The sequence below is a fragment of the Schistocerca cancellata genome, chromosome 6 (genome assembly GCF_023864275.1).
Source record: "Schistocerca cancellata isolate TAMUIC-IGC-003103 chromosome 6, iqSchCanc2.1, whole genome shotgun sequence".
Lineage (NCBI taxonomy): Eukaryota > Metazoa > Arthropoda > Insecta > Orthoptera > Acrididae > Schistocerca > Schistocerca cancellata.
In genome coordinates this window covers 610,236,971-610,257,177 of record NC_064631.1, presented here as the reverse complement: position 1 = coordinate 610,257,177, position 20,207 = coordinate 610,236,971, and positions in this window count along the sequence as shown.

The window sequence follows — 20,207 nt, the reverse complement described above, 5'->3', positions numbered from 1 at the left end:
AAGGACATCACACACATCCATGCCCGAGGCAGGATTCGAACCTGCGACCGTAGCGATCACGCGGTTCCAGACTGAAGCGCTTAGAACCGTACGGCCACACCGGCCGACCAGCCTTAGGTCACAGTGAACCATTTTCTAAATTCAAAAATACTAAAAGTTCCGTTATAGATCACCCAATGTGGTGTCAAGAAAATGAAACCCCACCATCGGGCGCTGAAGACCAAGCGACAGTCGACCGAGCGCCGTCTCACCTTCAATCATTCGTGTCGCTGTATAAATTTGTAGTGATGCAGAGCTAAAGCATGTGTAGCTCAGCGTTACATGGGTTTAGCTAGATCACGTGAGGGCAAAAACGCGACACAACACTCAGAAAAAAAAATTTCGTTGAATATTCATTACAATTAATAAGTATAAAGCTAAAATTAATTAAATTTAGCCTCTTGGTGAAATGGAAACTATAAATAAAAATTACAATTATGAAAAAAGGATTGTTGCAAGTGTATACACAAACCAGAGGCATAATTTTGGTAATGACAATTCGAAATCATCTAACAATCTTTAATGCATTTTCTTCACTTTGACAGACTGAAATTTCAATTTGAATTAATTATTCATCCTGAATCGAAAAGGAGCAAATACTTAAAATGACAGAGTTTATAATATTTCACTTAATGCATTTATTCCTGAACGTTTACTTTTTAAATCCTGGTGCACACCGTCTCTATTGACCTAATTATTGAAGGGACGTTAAATTCTAATCTTCCTTATTTTTTACACTTCCTGTCTTCTGATTAAAAAATATAATTTATAAAAAATAACAATTTATGTGAAACACACTGTCTGTTCTTAAATTCCAATACATATGTAATACATGCCCGCGTGCGCACACACAAGCACACACACACACACACACACACACACACACACACACTTAGATCTTTCGGTAGAAATCAATGTATATACATATATACACTCCTGGAAATGGAAAAAAGAACACATTGACACCGGTGTGTCAGACCCACCATACTTGCTCCGGACACTGCGAGAGGGCTGTACAAGCAATGATCACACGCACGGCACAGCGGACACACCAGGAACCGCGGTGTTGGCCGTCGAATGGCGCTAGCTGCGCAGCATTTGTGCACCGCCGCCGTCAGTGTCAGCCAGTTTGCCGTGGCATACCGAGCTCCATCGCAGTCTTTAACACTGGTAGCATGCCGCGACAGCGTGGACGTGAACCGTATGTGCAGTTGACGGACTTTGAGCGAGGGCGTATAGTGGGCATGCGGGAGGCCGGGTGGACGTACCGCCGAATTGCTCAACACGTGGGGCGTGAGGTCTCCACAGTACATCGATGTTGTCGCCAGTGGTCGGCGGAAGGTGCACGTGCCCGTCGACCTGGGACCGGACCGCAGCGACGCACGGATGCACGCCAAGACCGTAGGATCCTACGCAGTGCCGTAGGGGACCGCACCGCCACTTCCCAGCAAATTAGGGACACTGTTGCTCCTGGAGTATCGGCGAGGACCATTCGCAACCGTCTCCATGAAGCTGGGCTACGGTCCCGCACACCGTTAGGCCGTCTTCCGCTCACGCCCCAACATCGTGCAGCCCGTCTCCAGTGGTGTCGCGACAGGCGTGAATGGAGGGACGAATGGAGACGTGTCGTCTTCAGCGATGAGAGTCGCTTCTGCCTTGGTGCCAATGATGGTCGTATGCGTGTTTGGCGCCGTGCAGGTGAGCGCCACAATCAGGACTGCATACGACCGAGGCACACAGGGCCAACACCCGGCATCATGGTGTGGGGAGCGATCTCCTACACTGGCCGTACACCACTGGTGATCGTCGAGGGGACACTGAATAGTGCACGGTACATCCAAACCGTCATTGAACCCATCGTTCTATCATTCCTAGACCGGCAAGGGAACTTGCTTTTCCAACTGGACAATGCACGTCCGCATGTATCCCGTGCCACCCAACGTGCTCTAGAAGGTGTAAGTCAACTACCCTGGCCAGCAAGATCTCCGGATCTGTCCCCCATTGAGCATGTTTGGGACTGGATGAAGCGTCGTCTCACGCGGTCTGCACGTCCAGCACGAACGCTGGTCCAACTGAGGCGCCAGGTGGAAATGGCATGGCAAGCCGTTCCACAGGACTACATCCAGCATCTCTACGATCGTCTCCATGGGAGAATAGCAGCCTGCATTGCTGCGAAAGGTGGATATACACTGTACTAGTGCCGACATTGTGCATGCTCTGTTGCCTGTGTCTATGTGCCTGTGGTTCTGTCAGTGTGATCATGTGATGTATCTGACCCCAGGAATGTGTCAATAAAGTTTCCCCTTCCTGGGACAATGAATTCACGGTGTTCTTATTTCAATTTCCAGGAGTGTATATGCAAAGAAAAAAGTTGCATCTATCGTTTCAGTAATCTTGTAATTTAAATTACAGAATCGCAAAGGCAAAGGTGTTACTAAGTATCCATCACAAAAGCAAAACAGCAACGAATCATAAGCAGAGACCAAACTATACATTTATCTTTTTAAAAATGAAGTACGACTCTCCAAGGATAACGCACTTGGTGTTATCAATGCTTACCTACTACAAAAAGAGAAACTTCATAAATTCCACAAGGGTGAGCACGTTGACGACGTAACCGACATTATTGTTATTGTGACGTTCGACGAAAACAAAGAAGGACTTTCCTGATGCTTTCCTTTGGTTCCACTCGAGTGAGGAGAGGCTATGTAGAACACCTGAGGCATTAAAACCTCCGTCGTAAAAGTTTCTCGATTTCTTTATTAATCCAGTCTCGGAACTTTTCGGAGTGACGGGGCATAATGGCCAGCTGCAGAGTCCGTCTGATGGACTTCGACCTGCCCACCGCGAGGCTGCGGCAAGGAAGTATGTAAGCGGAGGAAGGACGAATGAGGAGCGACAATAAAAGGGGTATGACAATAAATCGTTTCCACTCTGGCTATCAGAGGCTGTTGAAAATCTCGCACTTTCAGAGATGCCGATGCAGAAATCGCTCGTGCCGTTAGCCAAGAGATACGTAGGGGAAAGTGTATTTATTATGGCGTGAATCAAGTAACAGTTATGAATAAACAGTTGCTAACAAAAGTTGCTTTTTGCCACTCACACATTAGGAGGAGTCTACTGGTCATAAATACCCCCCATGAACCATAGACCTTGCCGTTGGTGGGGAGGCTTGCGTGCCTCAGCGATACAGATAGCCGTACCGTAGGTGCAACCTCAACGGAGGGGTATCTGTTGAGAGGCCAGACAAACGTGTGGTTCCTGAAGAGGGGCAGCAGCCTTTCAGTAGTTGCAGGGGCAACAGTCTGGATGATTGACTGATCTGGCCTTGCAACACTAACCAAAACGGCCTTGCTGTGCTGGTACTGCTAACGGCTGAAAGCAAGGGAAAACTACAGCCGTAATTTTTCCCGAGGGTATGCGGCTTTACTGTATGGTTAAATGATGATGGCGTCCTCTTGGGTAAAATACTCCGGAGGTAAAATAGTCCCCCCTTCGGATCTCCGGGCGGGGACTACTCAAGAGGATGTCGTTATCAGGAGAAAGAAAACTGGCGTTCTACGGATCGGAGCGTGGAATGTCAGATCCCTTAATCGGGCAGGTAGGTTAGAAAATTTAAAAAGGGAAATGGATAGGTTAAAATTAGATATAGTGGGAATTAGTGAAGTTCGGTGGCAGGAGGAACAAGACTTCTGGTCGGGTGACTACATGGGTTATAAACACAAAATCAAATAGGGGTAATGCAGGAGTAGGTTTAATAATGAATAGGAAAATAGGAATGCGGGTAAGCTACTACAAACAGCATAGTGAACGCATTATTGTGGCCAAGATAGATACGAAGCCCACGCTTACCACAGTAGTACAAGTTTATATGCCAACTAGCTCTGCAGATGACCAAGAAATTGAAGAAATGTATGATGAAATAAAAGAAATTACTCAGATAGTGAAGGGAGACGAAAATTTAATAGTCATGGGTGAGTGGAATTCGTCAGTAGGAAAAGGGAGAGAAGGAAACGTAGTAGGTGAATATGGATTGGGGGTAAGAAACGAAAGAGGAAGCCGCCTGGTAGAATTTTGCGCAGAGCACAACTTAATCATAACTAACACTTGGATCAAGAATCATAAAAGAAGGTTGTATACATGGAAGAATCCCGGAGATACTAAAAGGTATCAGATAGATTATATAATGGTAAGACAGAGATTTAGGAACCAGGTTTTAAACTGTAAGACATTTCCAGGGGCAGATGTGGACTCTGACCACAATCTATTGGTTATGAACTGTAGATTAAAACTGAAGAAACTGCAAAAAGGTGGCAATATAAGGAGATGGGACCTGGATAAACTGAAAGAACCAGAGGTTGTACAGAGTTTCAGGGAGAGCATAAGGGAACAATTGACAAGAATGCGGGAAAGACATACAGTAGAAGAAGAATGGGTAGCTTTGAGGGATGAAGTAGTGAGGGCAGCAGAGAATCAAGTAGGAAAAAAGACGAGGGCTAGTAGAAATCCTTGGGTAACAGAAGAAATATTGAATTTAATTGATGAAAGGAGAAAATATAAAAATGCAGTAAATGAAGCAGACAAAAAGGAATACAAACGTCTCGAAAATGAGATCGACAGGAAGTGCAAAATGCCTAAGCACGGATGGCTAGAGGACAAATGTAAGGATGTAGAGGCTTATCTCGCTAAGGGTCAGATAGATACTGCCTACAGGAAGATTAAAGAGACCTTTGGAGAAAAGAGAACCATTTGTATGAATATCAAGAGATCAGATGGAAACCCAGTTCTAAGCAAAGAAGGGAAAGCAGAAAGGTGGAAGGAGTATATAGAGGGTCTATACAAGGGCGATGTACTTGAGGACAATATTTTGGAAATGGAAGAGGATGTAGATGAAGATGAAATCGGAGATATGATACTGCGTGAAGAGTTTGACAGAGCACTGAAAGACCTGAGTCGAAACAAGGCCCCGGGAGTAGACAACATTCCATTAGAACTACTGACAGCTTTGGGAGAGCCAGTCCTGACAAACCTCTACCATCTGGTGAGCAAGATGTATGAGACAGGGGAAATACCCTCAGACTTCAAGAAGAATATAATAATTACAATCCCAAAGAAAGCAGGTGTTGACAGATGTGAAAATTACCGAACTATCAGTTTAATAAGTCACGGCTGCAAAATACTAACGCGAATTCTTTCCAGACGAATGGAAAAACTAGTTGAAGCCTACCTCGGGGAAGATCAGTTTGGATTCCGTGGAAATATCGGAACACTTGAGGCAATACTGACCCTACGTCTTATCTTAGAAGCTAGATTAAGGAAAGGCAAACCTACGTTTCTAGCATTTGTAGACTTAGAGAAAGCTTTTGACGATGTTGACTGGAATACTCTCTTTCAAATTCTGAAGGTGGCAGGGGTAAAATACAGGGGGCGAAAAGCTATTTACAATTTGTACAGAAACCAGATTGCAGTTATAAGAGTCGAGGGACATGAAAGGGAAGCAGTGGTTGCGAAGGGAGTGAGACAGGGTTGTAGCCTCTCCCCGATGCTATTCAATCTGTGTATTGAGCAAGCAGTGAAGGAAACAAAAGAAAAATTCGGAGTAGGTATTAAAAACCATTGAGAAAAAATAAAAACTTTGAGGTTCGCCGATGACATTGTAATTCTGTCAGAGACAGCAAAGGACTTGGAAGAGCAGTTGAACGGAATGGATAGTGTCTTGAAAGGAGGATATAAGATGAACATCAACAAAAGCAAAACGAGGATAATGGAATGTAGTCGAATTAAGTCGGGTGATGCTGAGGGAATTAGATTAGGAAATGAGACACTTAAAGTAGTAAAGGAGTTTTGCTATTTGGCGAGCAAAATAACTGATGATGGTTGAAGTTGAGAGGATATAAAATGTAGACTGGCAATGGCAAGGAAAGCATTTCTGAAGAAGAGAAATTTGTTAACTTCGGGTATAGATTTAAATGTCAGGAAGTCGTTTCTGAAAGTATTTGTATGGAGTGTAGCCAAGTATGGAAGTGAAACATGGACGATAAATAGTTTAGACAAGACGAGAATAGAAGCTTTCGAAATGTGGTGCTACAGAATAATGCTGAAGATTAGATAGGTAGATCAGATAACTAATGAGGAAGTGTTGAATAGGATTTGGGAGAAGAGAAGTTTGTGGCACAGCTTGACTAGAAGAAGGGATCGGTTGGTAGGACATGTTCTGAGGCATCAAGGGATCACCAGTTTAGTATTGGAGGGCAGTGTGGAGGGTAAAAATCGTAGGGGGAGACCAAGAGACGAATACACTAAGCAGATTCAGAAGGATGTAGGTTGCAGTAGATACTGGGAGATGAAGAGGCTTGCACAGGATATAGTAGCATGGAGAGCTGCATCAAACCAGTCTCAGGACTGAAGACCACAACAACAACAACAACAGTAATTTTACAATGCGAGGACAGGAATCGTTGATATTAATACATAAATGAATAACTTTGGCGTAACCGAAGATGTACGATGTTATACGAAATATGCCGATTGTACGCTCAAGTTATAGACTGTGTGCCACAGTCAGCAGACGTCGCTATGATACTTTTCGATCTAGTCATGTGCCATACCATGCTCTCGAACTGTTAATGGTTAGCTTACAATAGGTGTGGACAAGTTTATTTTACGATGTTTCTTAAATAAACGCACCATAACGGCATCTCGTGTAAAAATTGTTTGCACAAAAGTGTCTTCCCCCTTCATTACGTAAAACAAAGACACTAGTGTTCCACTTTGAGAATCCGATGGTGTTGATGCGGGTCTGCAAAGGGACATAAAACTACGCGATCATCTCCACATAACAGGTACTGAGCCGCGCGTGGCTCGTGTTCCCGCCATCATGTATTTTACACCCTGTTTTTAACGTACTTCCACCTCACTATGTCAATTTAAATTACTACTGCCGCTGAGTTGCTGCTTTGCCTGACCGTGAGCGGCGTTAGCAGCGCGTATCGATATATCCCCTCTCGTACTATCTTTGATCGACCGCTATGACTACCCGGTCGTTGTCTGTCGTGAGGGAGTTCGCATAGCGAGTTCGGGTCGCGAGTCGGGGGCTGCCAGTCGTTTGGGACGTGTCTGGAGCGCAGTCCGCACCTGCTAGTCGGGAATTGCAGTGCGGCACGAGTGCAGTCGGGCTGGAGCAGCAGTGAGGCCTGTGTCGACAAGGCTCGTCCAACCATTGCCGCCACGCAGCACTTGAGCCGGGTCACGGTCTTGGTGCATCGTCGGTCAGTCGTCCAACCGGACGACGCGATTTGGCTCGCCGATCGTTCATGAGTCGATTGTGTGCATCGACTCCCGATTTGTCTTCGTGCGTGCTTAGTTACTGTTGGGTATCGTTCAGGTCTTCGTGCAGGTGTTTGTCAGTGTGTGCCTGTAGTTGGCTTTAGCTCCACTGACGACTATTTTAGATGTTGTCGGCATTCTGTCGTGGAGTCAGTCGGAACGTGCGAGTAGGAGAGTTCACGGCGGCAGTTCGGGTCGTGAGTTGGGCCCAGGCAGTCAGTTGCAACGCGTCTGGAGCGCAGCCCGGTCCAGCCAGTCGCCGGCTTGCAGCAGCAGTGAGCCCTGCGTGGACATCGCCCGCCCGACCGTTGCCGCCACGCATCACTTACGCCGGGGGACTGTTGGTCGGTCGGTTCGTCCGAGGACATCTCCGTGCAGCGCAGTCAGTGTCGGAGTCTATTTGGAGCGGTCCGATCGGTACTAGCATCGTCGGTCGCCGATAAGGACGTGAAGGTTGAGTGGTTTTGAGCATTACGTTGTTGGTTCCGGCGATGCTGTTGGGGAGGTTTTCCTGTGAGCAACAACGAGTGAAGTGTTCGAGATAGCCGCCGACAGGTGGAACTGATCAAATTAATTTACCCATAGTCAAGTGCACCAGTGGAATTTTCTGCCTTGCTGCCGTTAGTGTTCTGGTTGCCTGCCCTGGCCCCTAACGTAATTTTTAGGCAGTGTCTTTTCCTCGCCGGTTGTTGCTGCCCAACATGGTGTATAGTTTTGGCAGCTCAGTTCAGTTGTTTGGGGATAGTGATACTTGTAATTTTTTTGCCTTGAATTCTCGTGTACTCCGTCGTGGCAAGCAAGCGGTTGGTCGGTCGGTCCGTGACTGTCCCTTGGTTGGGCTCGCACGAATTAAATGTAGTTGGACTCACCACCTTTCTCGCCTAAGTGAACGAGGACAGACCGATCCATAGGAGACTCTTGAATGCCGTTCCCTTAATTATCCTTTTGGCAGTGTTAATGTTGTAATTTAAATGTATTTTATATTTTTAATTTGGCAAGGTTAGTTGTGGGCCTTCAGCCCTGGAAGCATGTTCTCAGAGTTTACTTCAAGTCCAAACATTATCTCCTTCTGCTCTTGAAGGGCTATTGTAATTTCCTCTGAAAGATTTTACAAGCTATTGTGGGCCTTCCGCCGTTGGTGCTGCAAAAACGAAATTTTTAAACTTAATGTATTGTTTTACCGATTGTTGCAATATATATTTCCTTAATTTGCAGAATTTAACTTTGCGGCGTTCAACCATCTTATTGCGTTTGTTTATCTCTTTCTGTGCACCTTGTGGGCCATCAGCCCTGTTAGCGTCTTAAAACACTGTGGCCTTGTGCCTTCAGTAATAATCATAGCGTATTTCGAATTTTGAAGATTTAATCCGGCGGTCTTCAGGCGCTTCGCTTGCTGATCTCATATATGTATACGATTTATCTTATTCGTAAATTTAACTGTGTGTCATGTCTTTTCAAAATTGAACTTATTCTAAAGCATCTGTTTGGAGGGCTTCATCCGCGAAGCAAATTTAATTCTTTCAAAGGTGTATTTGTGAACTAAATAATAATAAATTACAATTGTGAAATGAATCCGACTGCAACTCCCTTGGCCCTTTGAACAGTCCTAATTACCTGTTAGCGCTGCGTGATTTAGTGGGCGTATCATGTATGAAGAATTCCTACGTGGCGGCTATGTCATTTCAAGAACGGACTGGCTTAATTAACCTCGGGTGGGAAAGCATTGCCAGTTATACAGTACGCCCCTTAAACCACCATCTACAGGCCAAACTGTAACGGCAAAGTTGGTCCGCTATTCTTGTGTTACTGCCGTGAGCATCTATGGAAAGTGACAGAAGATGAAAGCATAGAGTTGACTGCAGATGGCTGAACGCGGGACCCGGCAGCAGACGGCCTCAACGTGTTCCCATATTGACCGAACGGCATCGTCACTTCCGATCGCAGTGAGCACGGGATCTACATCTACATCTACATCTACATCTACATCCATACTCCGCAAGCCACCTGACGGTGTGTGGTGGAGGGTACCTTGAGTACCTCCATCGGTTCTCCGTTCTATTCCAGTCTCGTATTGTTCGTGGAAAGAAGGATTGTCGGTATGCCTCTGTGTGGACTCTAATCTCTCTGATTTTATCCTCATGGTCTCTTCGCGAGATATACGTAGGAGGGAGCAATATACTGCTTGACTCTTCGGTGAAGGTATGTTCTCGAAACTCTCCGTTGGATCTTCTCTATCTTTTCTATCAACCCTATCTGGTACGGATCCCACACTGGTGAGCAATATTCAAGCAGTGGGCGAACAAGTGTACTGTAACATACTTCCCTTGTTTTCGGACTGCATTTCCTTAGGATTCTTCCAATGAATCTCAGTCTGGCATCTGCTTTACCGACGATCAACTTTATATGATCATTCCATTTTAAATCACTCCTAATGCGTACTCCCAGATAATTTATGGAATTAACTGCTTCCAGTTGCTGACCTGCTATTCTGTAGCTAAATGATAAAGGATCTATCTTTCTATGTATTCGCAGAACATTACACTTGTCTACATTGAGATTCAATTGCCATTCTCTGCACCATGCGCCAATTCGCTGCAGATCCTCCTGCATTTCAGTACAATTTTCCATTGTTACAACCTCTCGATACACCACAGCATCATCTGCAAAAAGCCTCAGTGAACTTCCGATGTCATCCACCAGGTCATTTATGTATATTGTGAATAGCAACGGTCCTATTACACTCCCCTGCGGCACACCTGAAATCACTCTTACTTCGGAAGACTTCTCTCCATTGAGAATGACATGCTGCGTTCTGTTATCTAGGAACTCCTCAATCCAATCACACAATTGGTCTGATAGTCCGTATGCTCTTACTTTGTTCATTAAACGACTGTGGGGAACTGTATCGAACGCCTTGCGGAAGTCAAGAAACACGGCATCTACCTGTGAGCCCGTGTCTATGGCCCTCTGAGTCTCGTGGTCGAATAGCGCGAGCTGGGTTTCACACGACCGTCTTTTTCGAAACCCATGCTGATTCCTACAGAGTAGATTTCTAGTCTCCAGAAAAGTCATTATACTCGAACACAGTACGTGTTCCAAAAAGTGATCGACGATAGAGATATAGGTCTATAGTTCTGCACATCTGTTCGACGTCCCTTCTTGAAAACGGGGATGACCTGTGCCCTTTTCCAATCCTTTGGAACGCTACGCTCTTCTAGAGACCTACGGTACACCGCTGCAAGAAGGCGGGCAAGTTCCTTCGCGTACTCTGTGTAAAATCGGACTGGTATCCCATCAGGTCCAGGGGCCTTTCCTCTTTTGAGCGATTTTAATTGTTTCTCTATCCCTCTGTCGTCTATTTCGATATCTACCATTTTGTCATCTGTGCGACAGTCTAGAGAAGGAACTACAGTGCAGTCTTCCTCTGTGAAACAACTTTGGAAAAAGACATTTAGTATTTCGGCCTTTAGTCTGTCATCCTCTGTTTCAGTACCATTTTGGTCACAGAGTGTCTGGACATTTTGTTTTGATCCGTCTACCGCTTTGACATAAGACCAAAATTTCTTAGGATTTTCTGCCAAGTCAGTACATAGAACTTTACTTTCGAATTCACTGAACGCCTCTCGCATAGCCCTCCTCACACTACATTTCGTTTCGCGTAATTTTTGTTCGTCTGCAAGGCTTTGGCTATGTTTATGTTTGCTGTGAAGTTCCCTTTGCTTCCGCAGCAGTTTTCTAACTCGGTTGTTGTACCACGGTGGCTCTTTTCCATCTCTTACGATCTTGCTTGGCACATACTCATCTAACGCATAATGTACGATGGTTTTGAACTTTGTCCACTGATCCTCAACACTATCTGTACTTGAGACAAAACTTTTGTGTTGAGCCATCAGGTACTCTGAAATCTGCTTTTTGTCACTTTTTCTAAACAGAAAAATCTTCCTACCCTTTTTAATATTTCTATTTACGGCTGAAATCATCTATGCCGTAACCGCTTTATGATCGCTGCTTCCCCGTTCTGCGTTAACTGTTTCAAATAGTTCGGAGACTGGACCGCGGGTCAGTGGAAACGTATCGACTTGTCTGATGAAGAACGTTTCTTGTTGCACAACGTTGATGGTCATTTCAGGTACGTCGTCATTTAGGCGAATGGCCGCTCGAAGCACGCATAGTGCCCCGCACGCAGGCCGGTGGGGACAGTAACACAGTGGGGTGACGAAGACTTATGGGATAGCGATATGCAAAGACACAGATAGCGGCAGACTCGCGTACACGACGTATAACAGGGCAGAGCATCGACGGAGCTGTCATTTGTACTCAGGTGATTCGTGTACGAGGGTCACTCCAAAAGTAATGCACACTATTTTTTTTTAATCCATCTTTTATTCTACATGTTTGAAAGTTTTACAGTGTGTAGATACATCCTTTAGGAACAATATTTTCATTTCTCCACATAATTTTGATCCCTCTCAACTACCTTACGCCATATTGGAACCAGCGCCTGTATACCCGCACGGTAAAATTCTGGACCAACCTGCTGGAGCCACTGTTTGGCAGCGTGCACAAGGCAGTCATCATCTTCAAACCTTGTTCCACGAAGAGAGTCTTTCAGTTTCCCAAAGAGGTGATAGTCACATGGAGCCAGGTCAGGACTGTAAGGCGGCTATTTCAGTGTTGTCCATCCGAGTTCTGTGATCGCTTCCATGGTTATTTGACTGACATGTGGTCGTGCATTGTCGTGCAACAGCAAAACATCCTGCTTTTGCCGATGTGGTCGAACACGACTCAGTCGAGCTTTAAGTTTCTTCAGTGTCGTCACATGTGCATCACAATTTATGGTGGTTCCACTTGGCATGATGCCCACAAGCAAGAGTCCTTCGGAATCGGAAAACACCGTAGCCGTAACTTTTCCAGCAGAAGGTGTCGTTTCGAATTTTTTTTTTTTTTCCTTGGGTGAATTTGCATGATGCCACTCCATTGATTGCCTCTATCGTCTCTGGTGAAAAATGATGGAGCCATGTTTCATCACCTGTCACAATTCTTCCAAGAAGTTCGTCTCCACCATTCTCGTAATGTTCCAAAAGTTCGCTACATATCGTTTTTCTTGTTTCTCTGTGAGCCACTGTCAACATCCTGGGAACCCACCTGGCACAAACCTTTTTTAACGCCAACACTTTCAGTATTCTGCAAACACTTCCTTCCCCTATCCCAACGTAGCGTGACAATTCGTTCACTGTGATGCGTCTGTCAACAGCCACCAATTCGATAACTCTCTGCACATTGTCTGGAGTGTGTGCAGTACGAGGCCTGCCGCTGCGAGGACAATCCTCAATATCACCGTGCCCGCTTTCATCATGTAACCTGCTTGCCCACCGACTAACTGTACTGCGATCGACAGCAGAATCTCCATACACCTTTTTCAACCTCTTGTAGATGTTTCCGACTGTCTCATTTTCACAGCACAGGAATTCTATAACAGCACGTTGCTTCTGACGAACGTCAAGTGTAGCAGCCATTTTGACGACATACTGTGACGGCGCCACTCACGGGAACAGGTTGAACTAAGTTTGAAAACAAGCGGGAAGGATGTATCTATACACTGTAAAACTTTCACACATGCAGAATGAAAACTGTATTTTTACAAAAAGTGTGCATTTCTTTTGGAGTGACCCTCGTGAAAAGGTAACCGACGGGATTATGGCAGCTCGACAGGAATTAGCAGACTTTGAACATGGAGCTGTATTTGGAGCTAGATGCGTGGAACATTTCATTTCTAAACTCGTTAGGGAGTCAATATTCCGTGATCTACAATTTCAAGAGTGTAGGGAGATTAACAAATTTCAGGCATGACTTCTCACCACGGGCAACGCAGTGGCCGACGGCCTTCACTTGACGACTGACAGCACTGACGTATGGGTAAAGTTCTCGGTGCTAACATACAAGCAATAATGCGTTAAATAAAGGCAGTAATCAGTGTTGGAGGTACGACGAACGTACCCGTTAGGACAGTACTGCGAGATCTGGTGTTAATGAGCTATTGCAGCGGACGACCGACGCGATTGCCTTCGTTGAGAGCACGACATCGCCTGCAGCGCCTCTCCTGGGCTCGTGACCGTATCGACTGGACCCTAGACGACTTGAAAACCGTGACCCACTCAAATGAGTCACGATTTCAGTTGGTAAGAGCTGATGGTAGGGTTCGAGTGTGGCACTGACCTCACGAAATCAGGGACCCAACTTGACAACAAGGCATTGTGCAGGCTGGTGATGACTCCATAATGGTGTGGGTTGTGTTTACGTGGAATGGACCGGGTCCTCTGGCTGAACTCAACCAAACATTGTCTGAAAATGGTTATCTTCAGACACTCGGAGACAGTTTCCAGCCATTCAGGGACTTCATGTTCCGAAACGACGATTTCATGTCATCAGGACGCAATTGTTGGCTACTGGTTTGAAGAACGGTCTGCATTAATTCGAGCAAATTATTTGTCCATCCAGATAACCCGACATGAATCCCATCGAACACTTTTGGGACACAATAGAGAGTCAGTTCGGGGACAAAATCCTGCACCGACGATAATTTCGCAATTACGGACGGCTATAGAGGCAGCATGGCTCAATATTTCTGCAGGTGGCTTCCAACGACTCGTTTAGTCCATTCCACGTCGAGTTGCTGCACTACCTCGGCCAAAGGATGTTCGACACGATATTAGGAGGTATCCCATGGCTTTTGTCACCTCATTCTATGTTGAGCGGAGCATTCGCCTGGGATCCCATGGGACCTTTGACAGTAAGCGAAACTACCATGGCAACCGAGCACTAGGTGACTATTATTGTGAACACTTGGCTTCCTCGACGGCGATCGCATCTTCCAACTTGATAACTGTCCGTGTCACGAGACCAAAATCGTACTACAGTGGTTTCAGGAGCATGATTGTGAACTCACATTGATGTTTTGGTCACCAGATTTGCCTGATCTCAATCCGACGGAACACATATAGGACGCTATCACATACCAGTTCTGTGGCCACAAACAACTGATTCGTGATAAACTTACGATAAATTTATGACCTTTGCGTAGACCTCTGCTCACACAAACCTCCGGGCACCAACCAAGGGCTTGTGGAATCTGTGTCACGCTGAATGGCAGTTGCGTTCCATTCCAACAGACTGTTAAGTGATCATGTTTCGGCTCATCAGTGTCTCTTCTGCAAGCTCTTCTCGATCAGACTCGTTTCGACAAAACTTTTTATTAAACTGTAACTTACAACCCTCTCATTCACTGACCTTGACCTTGCTACGAGTTTAACGAGGCTATAGGAAGCGCAAAGGGTAGTGTTGGAGTGGGTGTGTTTGGACGGGAAATATGTAGGTGGTGGACAAAAATATGTTAACACCAAAAACACAGTAGTATTCCTAAGACGGTGCAGGAAACAGTTGGCATTCAGAACAGCTTTCAGTAGTCTCCGGATAGATTAATACAGGTCTTGTATGATCTGAGATTTAAAACTTTCCCGCCGTACATATTGTTCCACAATATATCGGGCGAACTGCAGGATGTTTGCAACTTCCTGCCACAATATTTCGGCACAGAATCTTCTGGCCATCTTCAGGTGATACTGGCGAACACTCCCCGAGCTGTGGTATTTAAGGTCCCTCCGGCACATGCGTGGTGGATTCACTTGGCGTTGCGCGTGCGCTACTTGAGCGCGTTCGATTCTGGTACGCCGCGCGCCCTTCGTTGTGAAAACTCGCCGCATCGATATCAATTCGAATGTCGGAGGGGCCTTAAATACCAGAGCTCAGGGAGTTCTCGCCAGTATCACCTGAAGATGACCAGAAGACTGCGCCGAAATATTGTGGCAGGAAGTTGCAAACATCCGGCAGTTCGCCCGATATTTTGTGGAACAATTCGTGTATGGTTTTCAAGGGAGTCTTATACGATTCTTCCTACAAAATAGCCAGCCGGAGTGGCCGATCGGTTCTAAGTGCGACCGCGCGACCGCCATGGTCGCAGGTTCGAATCCTGCCTCGGGCATGGGTGTGTGTGATGTCCTTAGGTTAGCTAGGTTTAAGTATTTCTAAGTTCTAGGGGACTGATGACCTCCGAAGTTCAGTCCCATAGTGCTCAGAGCCATTTGAACCTACAAAATAGTGGCAAGTCCAGGTAAGTATGATGGAGGTCAATAGCGATCACGCGCCCTTCTGTAGAAAGTAGATCACAGAGGTACTATAATATTGAGATCTTGCGACTTTAGTGGATGCAGCACTTCATCGTCGCGCTGAGAAAACCTGTGCTGGACGATACGAACTGTGTGAACAGGGGACCTGCACTCTTGAAACACAGCAGCACATTGGGAAACAAACATTGTACCATGTTATAGACCTGATCAACCAAAATGGTCACATAATCATTAGCTGTAATGCGACCTTGCAGAGTAACCGTGGGGATCACGGAATACCACGATATGGCTGCCCAAATCTTCACTGAACCCTCGCGGTGTTTCGCTCTTGGGGCACCCAGAAATTATAAACAGTGTGAAAGAACACTCATCTGACGAAATGACTCCCTTCCACTGCTTCACAGTCCAGGTTTTACGGCTTCCGCATCACATTTTCCTGCTAGAAGCATTTGCGTCCCTGACGAGTGGTTTTGGAATTCCATCTCCCTCCGGGATTCCCTTATTACGGAGCTCCCTTCGTGTTGTATTGGTGTTGACAGGTTTCGCGAGTGCGACATGTACGAGGACTGTCCAGAAAGTAAGTTCCGATTGGTCGCAAAATGGAAATCACAGTGAAAATCAGGAATGTTTTATTTGTAACAGTTAGCCACACCTTCCAGCTTCTTCTCTACGTAGTCGCCGTTCTGACTTACACATTTGTCGTAGCGTTGTACCAAATTTCCAATACCCTGATCATAGAAGACAGCCACCGCCAATTCTCTACGCTGGCCTACAGCTCGTTGTCTGTGCCAATATGTTGTCTTCATAGCCAGCGGTTCATGTGAGCAGAGATGAAACTCAGAGGGGGACAGTTACCGGCTGTATTGTGGGTAATCAAACATTTCCAAACGATGCAGGAGCATCTTCATTGCCCCTGCAGAATGCGGCTGAGAATTGCGTTGAAGACGAAAACGCACGACAGTTATGTAATGTTGGCTGCATAGCTTCAGGCGAAATTTCTCACCAGGCCCTCGTACTTGGCGGGAGACTCTATTTTCTAGACATCTTTAGGCGCTCACTGTGAGCTCAGAAATGAGAAGAGCTACGTGATGCTATCTAGTGTCCTACTAGAGACACTGCCCAACACATCTGTGCTAAGCTTTATCGGATTTTCATAGTCGTTTCTGTAAGTAGGCTATTTATGTTTTCTTATTGGCAACGTTACGTAGTGCTCTGTATGAAAATCACTGGCTGTGCTGTGTGCAGTCTGTGGCTAGTTTGCATTCTTGTCTAACTTTTGAAGCTTTTGCTGTGTTTGCCTCTGATTTTGTTCCATTTGTTGCATTAATTGCAATAATAATGTATTAGTGTCTGGAATCTGTTTCTCTATGCTTTTTGGCAGTGCATTTTCACCGGCAACATTCACATTTTGACAAGTAGAAAATGTGTATTGACTCATTTGAGAAAACGGTGAGGACCCAAAACCTGGGTCTACAGTAGTTGCAATATTGTGTTCTGTCATTTCGGATTCCTGGGGCGAGCTGTTGCCGACCGATCGATCGATAATGCTTCCCTGTTCACTACTTGTTTCATTGTCTACACCATTATTTGCCGCCCGCTCCATTTCCCTATGCACAATTACCAAATTACTGCTTCGAATGTCTGTTAATTCACTACACAGTGGTGCTGATAAGCTACGCTCGTCGTCACTATTATTTCTCAGTTTACTCTGGAGCCTAGTGTTACGTTTTTCACACGCCATTATTGTCACAATATTTCACACGATAACACAGAAAAGCACAATTTGAAGAGCAAAAATAAGAGAACACATTAACATAGCACTGAAAATAATATCTAGTTAATTGCAAGCGCAGCTGCGAAATACTTGGTGCAAATCTACATGCATGCCACAACTGTTTTACTGTACAACAATGAAAGACTGCAACTACAAAGTAGATTCTCTCTACAACTACGCGCTAGCAATAAACAATAGCTACACTAATTACACAAACTACAAGAAAAAATCAGAAGATTCCAGTGAGGTATCCTCGGCTAAGGGTCGACATATGAAACGTCCCCTTTGAAAAATTATACTGGACTGTCCTTAAACTGACACACAATATTTTTTAGCGCAACGCAATCTGACTTTCAATAATCCATACAAAAGAATGGCCCTGACTAACATTAACCTATACCTTTCACAAATCACTTACCTCACAAAAATCTTCGTTACTCGAACTACTGCAATACAGCGAGCGCCACTATTGCCAACTAAATAAAAGATTCAAACTACTGATAGGCATAGTTAGCAAATGAAAAATTTTGATAGAGAACAAACAATGTATTTACCTTAATAGTGTTGAAAAATCATAATATACATAGCAGTTCATGACATCCAGTCTTACAAATTTCAAAACTCCGCCATTTCTGTCCCCACATCCACCACTGCTGGCGGCTCACCTCCAACTGCACAGTGCTACGCGCTGTTCACATCCAGCTGCCCAACACTACAATGGCAGACAACAATGCAAACTAGCTACAGACTGCACACAGCACAGTCAGTGATTTTCATACAGAGCACTACGTGGCGTTACCAATAAGAAAACATAAACTGCCTACTTACATTTCCTTTCCGCGACCGATCGGAACTTACTTTCTGGACACCCCTCGTAGTTCCGCAGCGACCTTTGCAGCTGCGTATTCCTCGTCACAGCCCTCTTCAATGCCTGTCTACCACGATCCCTCAACACACAGTCGTGCGTGTTAGGAGACGATGTTTTCCCGCTTTCCCTGTATGCACTTCCCAGGCACTTGTGCATTGCAGAGTAATCATGTAGATGCACATAAAGGTTCGATATGGTGCCTCTTGAAACACCAATACACTGCGACTCCCTTGGTTACGGAAGCTCGCACCATAGTAGCACCAACAATTTGCTCGCGTTTGAATTCACTTAGCTCCGACATAACGCACTCACAACTACACAGTACACTATTCTCACCACGTAACGTATTGTGGACGCTGCACGAGTGCCGTTCGCGGTCAAATAGAACTGCGCAACCTGCAGGCTTGCCTAGAATCTTCATTTATGTTGAAGCATGCATTTCTTGCGGTGTTTCCATATTTTTGTAAAGCCCCTGTATGCTAGGTGGTGTGTTTTACAGTATCCTCGCTAAACTAGACATCCCTATGACTGATGAAGAATACCTGCAAATATTAACAATACATATTCTCGTTACATTAAATGTATTACACCCTGGCTTCTAGTCGGTTCGCGTTGCTGACTTCAGAAGAATCGCACTAACAAAAAAAGAGAAGTGCTGTACTTATGCGAAGACGGGGAGAAGACATGTGTCAGCTGGGAGCTAATTGGAATACTAATTTCATTTCTGTCGTGAATTCTTTCAAAGGGTACATAGAAGTCTTGCCGAGGTATATCATAACCTCATTACCTGGACATGCCTTTGTTGCTTTTGAATATGCGTTGTGGTTGTATGTAATCAGGTCAGATCACTGTCGCGGAAGAGTGGGATGAAACAAATCCCGCGCTGGAACGCGCCACATGCTCGCGATCTTCAACAAACGATGCGACCAGAGCAGTGAGACAATTTGATTTTGCAGTGGGAGGAGGGCGAGACGCGACCTGCACGCCTAATTCTGCACACGTGGCGTCGGCGAAGGCGTCGCGAGCGCCAGTACGCGTTTCGCGGTACGGCGCACGCCTCGCCAAACCTGCGGCTGTTCGGTATGCAGGCTCCGTGCGTGTAGGCTACCAGCGCAGCGGCATAGCCGGGGGTGCTGCCTGCCTACGGGCGAACTGCGTGCAGCCCGGCTGCCGTCGCATCGGCGTGACGCCGGAATAATAGCGCGGATGAGGAAACGTGGCTTATTACTCTGCATGAAATTCGAAGCAAATGTCATTTAACATATGAAACGTACGTAATTATTTCACCACTTTTACAGTACACGTAAAGAGTCCAAGAGAGACTCTCAAAAGTTCACCATATGTGTGTGTGTGTGTGTGTGTGTGTGTGTGTGTGTGTGTGTGTGTGTGTGTGTAGATGCCTTGAGCTGCATTTCTCTGTAACCGGTAGAACGTCCACCACATCGCATTAGAGTTCATTTTTAGTGTTGTTATCAGGCCTCGTAGAGCATGCAGGGTGAACCATCTAAAACTTGCATCGCAGATATTGCGGAAATCGGAAGTGCTATTGATGTGCTGTTTTCTCTGGAAGGATTGGTAGTCAGGGGCTCGTATTATTAGCCAATCAACAGATTGTAATAACACTTAGAAAGTGTACTTTATGTGCAAACACACATTTTTTAAGTGGAACGATGCCTGTTTACACTAATAAACTAAAAGTAGGGTAAACTAGAATATCAGTGGTGTTTGTTGCAGGACTCGAGTGCTCGTTGTTCACGAGATATTGTACGAGGGCTATCCACAAAGTACATTACGTTTTGGAATTAAAAATAAATAAAGTATTGGAATTTTTTTTATTATATACAGATGAAAGCCACACTTAAATACTACTTTTCTACATAGTTGCCATTTAAATTAAGGCACTTATCGTAGCGATGGACGAGCTTGGAAATTCCTTCGTCGTAAAATTCGGTCGCCTGCGCCTTCAACCACGTGGTTACCTCTTCTTGAAGCTGTGCGTCGTCATCAAAACGCTGCA